Source organism: Protomyctophum parallelum, assembly GCF_964188405.1.
Source record: "Protomyctophum parallelum genome assembly, chromosome: 7".
In the NCBI taxonomy this organism is placed as follows: Eukaryota; Metazoa; Chordata; class Actinopteri; order Myctophiformes; family Myctophidae; genus Protomyctophum; species Protomyctophum parallelum.
This window is the reverse complement of record NC_139705.1, coordinates 16650232-16659201: the sequence shown is the minus strand read 5'-3', so window position 1 is coordinate 16659201 and position 8970 is coordinate 16650232. Positions and strand designations below refer to the sequence as shown.

General features: G+C 45.7%; 1 protein-coding gene across 1 annotated transcript in view; it reads right to left on the bottom strand.

Annotated features, from left to right (window-relative positions):
• LOC310861950 (uncharacterized protein) overlaps positions 1-7024 on the bottom strand; it is a gene marked incomplete at its 3' end in the record, with an annotated part of 23082 nt that extends 16058 nt beyond the window's left edge. Inside the window, exons 1-2 of the mRNA XM_083769687.1 lie at positions 7003-7024; positions 1759-1953 (exon numbers count right to left, since the gene is read on the bottom strand). The remainder of the gene's footprint in view (positions 1-1758; positions 1954-7002) is intronic.
• Positions 7025-8970: the final 1946 nt, after the last annotated feature.

Sequence of the window (8970 nt, the reverse complement as noted above, 5' to 3'; positions counted from 1 at the left end):
CCGACCACCCACCACTGAAGGTACCTGGCCACCCACCACTGAAGGTACCTGACCACCCACCACTGAAGGTATCCGACCACCCACCACTGAAGGTACCTGACCACCCACCACTGAAGGTACCTGACCACCCACCACTGAAGGTACCTGACCACCCACCACTGAAGGTACCTGACCACCCACCACTGAAGGTACCTGACCACCCACCACTGAAGGTATCCGACCACCCACCACTGAAGGTACCTGACCACCCACCACTGAAGGTACCTGACCACCCCACCACTGAAGGTACCTGACCACCCACCACTGAAGGTACCTGACCACCCACCACTGAAGGTATCTGACCACCCCACCACTGAAGGTACCTGACGTGACCACCCACCACTGAAGGTACCTGACCACCCACCACTGAAGGTATCTGACCACCCACCACTGAAGGTATCTGACCACCCACCACTGAAGGTACCTGACCAGGGGTGGTTGGACACCTTCAGTGGTGGAAGACAAGCCCCCACAGAAGGTATCTGACCAGGGGTGGTCGGATACCTTCAGTTGTGGAAGTACTCACAATTTTTTTTTCAAAATGTGGAAATACTCTGTTACAAGTAAAAATGTACATGAATTAGAGTGCAAAAAGTATTGGTATCAAAATGTACTACAAAGTGCCAAAAGGAGGCTACTCAGTGCAGAATGTCCCGTTTCAGGTTTTCAAACGTATACAAAATATTTTGAAAATAGCAGATCTACAAGCTCACAATGGGTAGAGCTCACAAGCTTGTAGATCGGCTATTTTCAAATGGCCAAAATGTATACTGTAGGGCTGAAGAGGTAACTGTATGTGTTAATGATCAGTAACTAGTGACTGAAGCCTTCTAACAATCCTTGTGCAGTATTTGCCTGGAAATTGGAAATGCTCTAGTAAAGCAAAAATACCTCAAAATTGTACATATAAGTAGGGATGGAGCTAGTTAATTTTCGGTCAGGCTTATCGAGCCGAGTTCTTATTGAGCCCACTATCGAGCATTTTCTATTATTTTGTGGAAATACGGGAGACGACAATACATTCTGAACAGAACCAATACAGTACTTTTGTAACAGACGGAACGGAAGGCAATTGACCTTTTTACTTTTGGAAAATAATATTGATGAACTTGTTAACTGGTTAATGTGTGTACCGTCACTTTAAACGACATGTTTGTGCTTAGATTTATTTCTTGATCGCCTCTTGTGTTGATTGTTGCGAACGCAGTGAGCCACTTACTATGACAGCAAGGGCTAAATGTCTGTGTGTGTGTCACGCTGTTGTGTCACGCCACTAGAGGGCGCAGCTGTAGCACACACACACACACACACAGGGCGCAGCTGTAACACACACACACACACACACACACACACACACACACACACACACAACCACACACACACGAGCTGCGTTCGCTTCACGCGTTTGCGCGTCTTACTTGTTATAACAGGCTTGATAAGCACAAAGCTTATTGTTACCGGGTACTCAATAAGCGTGTCATCGGGTTTTTCCGGGTATCGGGTTTCGAGCTCCATCTCTAGTACAAAACTTGAGTAAATGTACTCAGTTACTTTACACCACTGCACCCGATGATGGTGTCAAAACTGCCCACTGAATGAACAAGCGGTGCCAGTAAGACACCTTTAGACTTCAACAACAATAGTGTAATAACAATAACAACAACAAGAACAATTGTGTTATTAATAAATTAAGCCCGATATATGTCAGCTGGGACCTACCGGTGAAGTGTTGCACTGTGCCGTTACAGGCCGGCCGGGCGGTGAAGGCTGTGAGGAGGAGGTCACACTTCTCTGAACGTCTCAGGAACAATGGGGGGGAGAGTGTTTTTTCCTGGATCACCGTTGCATCCTCAGTGCTGCCGTCCCATTGGCCCCGCGCCTTGCCTCGCCATTCACAGAGACAGGAAGCTGCTGCTGTGACAAACAGAAAGAAAAAACACAAGCGGAACGTCTTCAGCCAATCGGAGGAGGAGGAGGGTCCAATAAGGCAAGCCCAGGAGGTGACTACGCTCTTTTTTCAAAGTCACTTTCCTTCAATGGAATCTATGTTCTCGTCAGTGTTTTTGTAGGAAGGAGAAATGCCATTGGACCGGCTCTGTCCTGTGTGATTGTAGTGAGTCAGATGTATGAATGGGCCGTGGATATATACGGCTGGAGGGAAATGACAAACGCTTTCTTCATGCAAGCAGTGACATGAAACCAGTTCATTCATACACTAACGCAGTACGATTATGAAAGCATAATCTAATAAGCATAAGCTAATAAGCTCCTGTAGACTCCAGGTTAATCACAAACTATTTGTTGAACACACACACACACACAATCGTAAACTCAGCATACCATGAGCATCCCTTCAATCTAAAGGCGTTAAGGCGTGCAAGCATCCACAACGAATGGCGATGGAGACTCGCGGTGTGCCATCGGTATTCTCAGCTGAGCTATCTGAAGCATGCACACTCTCACTCCCTCTCTCTCTCTCTCTCTCTCTCACACACACACACACACACACACACACACAGCCGCATGCTGCACTGACTCATCCAGCGATCGTAGCACTGCTGACTCAGGCCGATCGCATCATGTCACCCCTGGTTACGGGATACCCCTCTCACCCCCTCCCCTATTTATCTCTAAGCCCTCGCTGTCTCTCTCTCTCTCTTTCCCGTTACTCGTCTGTGCCTGTACTGTATGCCTCTCTACCTCCACCAATTAAATCGCCGTTTCCCAAACACTGGGCCGGGACCCATTCTTGGGTCACCAGAAAATATGTTTTACTTACATTCAAAACAGTCCCCCCAAAAAGGAATTTCTTAGAAAAGAAATTCAAGCTAAGATTTGCATAAATAGTTCCATGAATTAGAAGTTTCTCTCTGCTATTTTCTCTTAAATCTCTCCTTTGGGGTCTCACTCTCAGGGCTAAAAAGTTGGGGAAACACTGCATTATAATGCAGTAATAATTTGTGTAATCGTGTCAGTAATACTGTTAAAATATTACTGCGCAAGCACGCGCGCACGCGCGCGCACGCACGCACACGCACACACACACACACACACACACACACACACACACACACACACACACACACACACACACACACGCACGCACGCACGCACGCACGCACGCACGCACGCAGGCCAAAGAGCAAAGCTATTACAAAGATGACATCCCAATTCCAATCACAGTGAGTGACACACTGCACAAAGACAAGACAAAAAAAAACGGACACATGGGTCGGTCGGTGTGTACAAGTTCACCAACTGAGAACCAAAACAAGAAGAAGAAGTCCAGATAGAAACAATAAGCTAAAGAGAAGACGAGCTCCCATGCACTCACTCACCCTCTGCATGCATCAGGACACTATGGACGCTGTGAGAGAGAGGAGTGAGTGTCCTGTCTGTCCCATCATCTGTATGCCAGTGAGGGGGTGTGTGTGTGTGTGTGTGTGTGTGGTGGCTCAGTCCATGTGCCTCTGTGTGTGTGCTTCTGTCTACTTTAGCCTGGCAGACCTCTGGGACGTGTGTATGTGTGTGTGTTCTCTCTCTCTCGCCAATCGGCCATAACGTCACTTCGCTGTGCTGCTGCCGCAGTATGCCTGAAGCCGTATCCCCGCCCCTGCTCTCTCTCTCCTCATCACCTTCCCCATCTCCCTATGCAATTCTCATACCCCTCTCTCCTCTCCAATCATCTCATCTCATCCCCTCCTGTCCCGTCCCCTCCTCTCTCCTCTGTTCTATTCCCGTCTCCTCTTCCCCTCCCCTCCTCCTCTCATCTCTCCTCTCCTTCTCTGCTCCCCTCCTTCTCTCCTCCCCTTCTCTGCTCTCCTCTCCCCTCCTCCTCTCCCCTCCCCTCCTCGTCTCTTCTCTCCTCCCCTCCTTCTCTCCTCTCATCTCTCCTCCTCTCATCTCTCCTCCCCTCCCCTCCCCTCCCCTCCCCTCTCCTCTCCTCTACTCTCCTCTCCGTAATGGACCTGTTGGCCTGGCTCCTTCCCTCACTAAAGGAGTGAAATATGAGCCCAGTTAAAGCAAAGACAGATCCATTAGATGGATGAGAATGTGTCTGTGTGCGCACGTGTCTGCTGTTATTGTGTGTGCGTGCGTGCGTTTGTGAGTGTGTTTGTGTGTGCACGTGTGAGTGTGTGCGTGCGAGACTGACAGGTGGTAATTAAAAGATATGTGGCCATGCATGTGTCAGAAGCTCAGACCCATCAACCTGCTTTCACACCACAATCTGTGGTCAGGGGATACAGGGTATGCTAATGATGTGCACGCAACGCAACGCACGCACGCACACACACACACACACACACGCACACACACACCTGATGTGCCTGTATTAAGTACACGCTGAGACAAACAAGCATCCCAAAGGACGAGAGAGAGAGAGAGAGAGAGAGAGAGAGAGAGAGAGAAAGAGAGAGAGAGACTATCGTTGCTGTCGGGCAGAAACCTCCCAACTCCATATTTTAAATCAACGCCCTACTTTATCATACTGCAGCGTCACACAAAAACATCAAAAGTAGCAGATCTACAAGCCTGTAGATCTGCTACTTTTGCCATTTTTGAATTTGTATCCTCAAAAGTTATTTGGACATATGAGGATTCCACCCGCCAGAGACGATACATAGAAGATAAGGGAAGGCCAACAAGATGAATTTACGGAACAATGACACAGACACACATGTCACCGATGCGTCGTCCATCCCACCTTCCAAACACAAGGACTATAGGGACGGTATACGGTGGAGTTGTCACCGACGTGACCTTGGCTCCGACACACCCTCCGTCTCTCCTCCTCATAAACGGCACTCTAAAAAAAGGCTCATCCCACATCGATCCGGTGTTTACTCAGCTCTCCATGTCCCTGTACACTACAGTATATCATGGCATCTCAAACTGTTTATTGCCAAGAGGCAGTAATACCTCAATGCTGATAAAGATTCAAAGGCAGCTGGGACCCACGCGGCTCTCTCTGGACCCCGAGACGCCATGGATCTGATAAACGTTGGCACAAAAGGCCACCGTACCCCAGATGGACTATGTGTGGTTTTTGTTTTTGTGAGTTTTTTTGAACACGGTGGTCTTTTTGTCATACTAGGAAAGGAAATCTATTTAAACCCTCTGGTCTTGCAGCACGTCTTTATGGGTCACGACTCATAAGTAAATGACCCCCTTTAAAAAAAAAGATTAAATCAAAAGATTTTAACAAAAATAATCACAACTTTTCATCAATTAAAAACAATTGCAAAAAAATTCTAAAGTATTTCATAAATATTGTGTGAGCTTGTGGATCTGCATCTGCACTAGTAGTTTGGGTCCCTGCCTGGAAAACGTCTAATTTCTCTTTTGGGTGTTGAGCTAAAAGGTTTGGGAACCACTGTTAAGAGAAACCGGACTCGAGTTACAACTGTATAAGAAGGAGAGCTTACGCAAACTGCAAGTAGCCTATAATGACTGTCTTCGAATCCTGTTAAAAAAAACCCAGGAGCACTAGAGCCAGTGGGCTTTTCTGTCCATTGGGTCTCACTACATTCGTGGCTCTGTTGAGGAACCTGACATTCAAATGCATGAGCAGGTTGGATCGCTCACTGAATAGACTCATTGGACAGATGACAGACCCAGGCCGTAGTTCTGTAAGGTACACTTCTACCATCAGAGGACACTGGCATGAGTGCCTCGCCTAGAGTAGTAACTTGTGGGGCTGGGTAAATGTACTGTATTTTTATTTATTTGTATTCTTGTATATGTGATGTACTGTCTTACCTTGTGGGCCACGAGCCTGTAATAAAGTTTATATACTTTGATTATTATTTTCCGTCTACACCAAATCTCTTCACCAAACATTAGTCGATTTAAGTAGATTCAAGGTTCAAAGGGTTCAAGTGGTAAATAATGATAATTAAAGATGTTTTCGTCACCACTTGTTTGACAGAAAACAGGAACTGGTTGTTTTGTTTTTTAGACAGAGACTGGTTCCTCAATTCTCACGGCACCTTTTCTTATTTTCTCTTTGCGAGGTCAACTTCATGTCAGTTTCACTTCCACACAGATCTTCGATCCACGTCGCGTTCTGTCCCAGAGCGAGCCCATTCTCTCTCTGTCTCTGTTGTTACTCTCATATTACTGCTGCGCTGGCTTTACAGTTCTGCTTTCTAAACCCTGAAGGGATGAATGCTTTACAGAAAGACTGTGATACTCAACAGATATCCAATGTGGGTTCAGCGGCTCGAAATAAGAGAAACATGATACATTTCATATTTATTAAATGCTTAAATAAAAATAAATGAGAGAAAACAAAACTGTCACCATTTCGTGTTAGTTTTTCCGCGTCAAGGACCCCCTAATTAATTATGTGTTTGCCCAATGGACGCCCATCTTAAAATATTTTGTGCCAGGGACCTCCATACAAGATTTGTGCTGTTAAAATGTCTCCATTTGTTAAAGATATTTTGAAGCTCACAAGCTTCAAAAAAGCCTTTTTTAATAGCCAATAAACGGAGTCGAATGCTTTATAAACTAACATTTGCTGCGGACCCCCTGGAACCCCCTCAGGGACTCCTGGGGGTCCCCGAGCCCCACTTTGAGAAGCACCACATTAACATACAGTGTTAAGAGCTCTCTGGCTGATCACATACACACAGTATCGATTCTACAGTCCATTGACCCGTGGGGTGAGCCAGTATACTGTATTCAAGAACCTCTCTATGCGATTCTAATCAATGCATAATACTTCAGCCACTCAGCCATGAAGCATGGGAGATTTATGAGTGCTGCTTTTGGCAATGCACACTGTAAACTATAACGAACATGACATGTGTCCCCTCCCCCCACAGAATGCAGGACGCGCATATGCTACTGTAATACACAGCTTTGACCCCCACCCCCACCACCCACACTCTCCCCATCCTTCAACCGTACTGTACTGTACAGCGAAAATACAACCACATACCTAAAGAAAATACTCACAAAAATATGGTCATTATCGGGCACCCCTCTGCTCCTAACCGCTCTGTCCTTTCACCACCTCCTGGGTGGCAGATCAGAATATGTTGAACCCATGCTCACAAAAACACACACACACACACACACACACACACACACAAAAGACACACACACAAGCACATGATCTGTTGCTTTGTCTCAGCGGTCATGCTCTTGAAACGGGAAGTGACTGTCTGAGGGATTATGGGTAGCAGTGTGTGTGCGCGGCGTGTGTGTGTGTGCGCGGCGTGTGTGTGTGCACGCGTGTGTGTGCGTGTGTGTGTGGGGGGCTGATGGGGGGGTTAATGTCATAGCTAATCTGCTGATGTCCCTGAGGCCATGCTGTCTGTCCCCCCCCTCTCTCGGGGTAATACTCTTTAGTCACAATAGGCCACTTGTGCCACTGTCCCCATGCACTACCACATTGGCGGAGGAGGAAGGGCTATAGGGGAGTGATGGTCGACGTGCTGTTGTGTATCTGTCACTGAGGGACACTCTACAAGATTCTAAAATCATAAATAATAATATACTAGATCACTGGTTCTCAACGTTAGGCCTGTCACAAGTATTACATAATCGTCTAATTATTTGAGATAATCGTGATTCTTTTTGTCACAATTGTCATAATCGTTTCCATGTTAGAAAATACATTAAAAAAGCTGAAATAGCTGATCTACAAGCTTAGATAATGTTATAGCGATTTCTACAACCTTACAACGATCACTTTGTGACGCGTTGTAAGCTTGTAGATCAGCAATTTCTGTTATTTTTTTACATTTTTTATATAAAAATAATGTATTTCGTTCTTTGCATATGTCAGGTATTTATCAACAAAAGTATATTCTTGTCCCAATGTTCAATGTCAAAAACACAATTCAATCGATAATTGCAATTATTTGTGTGACAATAAATCGTCAACACCAATTTGTAATGGTGACAGCCCTACTCAGCGTCAGGTCCACCAGGGGTCCTGTGACTCTGAGAGAGTAACAACTGGACCCGTAAGGGGCCATCTGGGTCCATCTGTACTCTCAGAGTTACATTCACACAAAGGATTTCACATTATACAGTAGCTTGGGGTCTCGATGAATTGACCTCAATGGAAATAAGCCCTGGGCTTTTTTGGGTTATCCTTTTAGCTTCCTTCTGTATGAATCTGTACCACTGTACCTTTTTTTGCAAACTGTTAATAAAATATTCAATCAATCCAAGAGATAAAAATGGTATGGAACAGTGGATCAATTACGGACTAACTCATGTCAAACTGAGCCTAAACAAAATAGGTTTTACTCGTATGTACCTGTACACAATAAGTAACAATAAAGTACAAACTTGAACCTCTGGGCTCCTTGAAATGAAAAAGGTTGAGCATCACTGCATATCTTATTATTACAACTGCAAAGATGTCCCAAACAAACATACGTAATGTCATCGGGTGGAAAAATGTCACAAACAACTTGACATCCACGGCATAATTATTAATTCTCTGATCGGCGCCACTGGATTTTCCAGGAGATTCCAGTAGATAATGAGCTGATGGAGCATGTCATTGTACTGACTGAAGTAGTGCTCGTCCTAAGTAGGCTACCCCAACAGAGCTTTCCCAACAGAGTGTTTAACTGTGACTTTTGGTGGGCAGCAAGCCTGCCTGAGGAAGAGGTTTGTACTCGAAACGCGTTGCGGAGTGGTCAGTAGGATTTTAAGCCAATTGTGTGTTCATTTGTTTGCATGTGAACCGTATAGTGCTGCTTTTTGGTCTGGCACTTTTGAAGGCCTATAGGCTCTATACTTCCTAAGTATATGGCAGTCACAGCGACGTCTGCATCCTCACAATTATCCATCAGAAACAATTGCCATGCACACGTGTCAACCCTCTGCCTCTCTCAAATACAGTCATGACCTACATTAGTAGGGTGTGTTATGGAAATGGGTGTGCAGGACTGTGTCCACTAA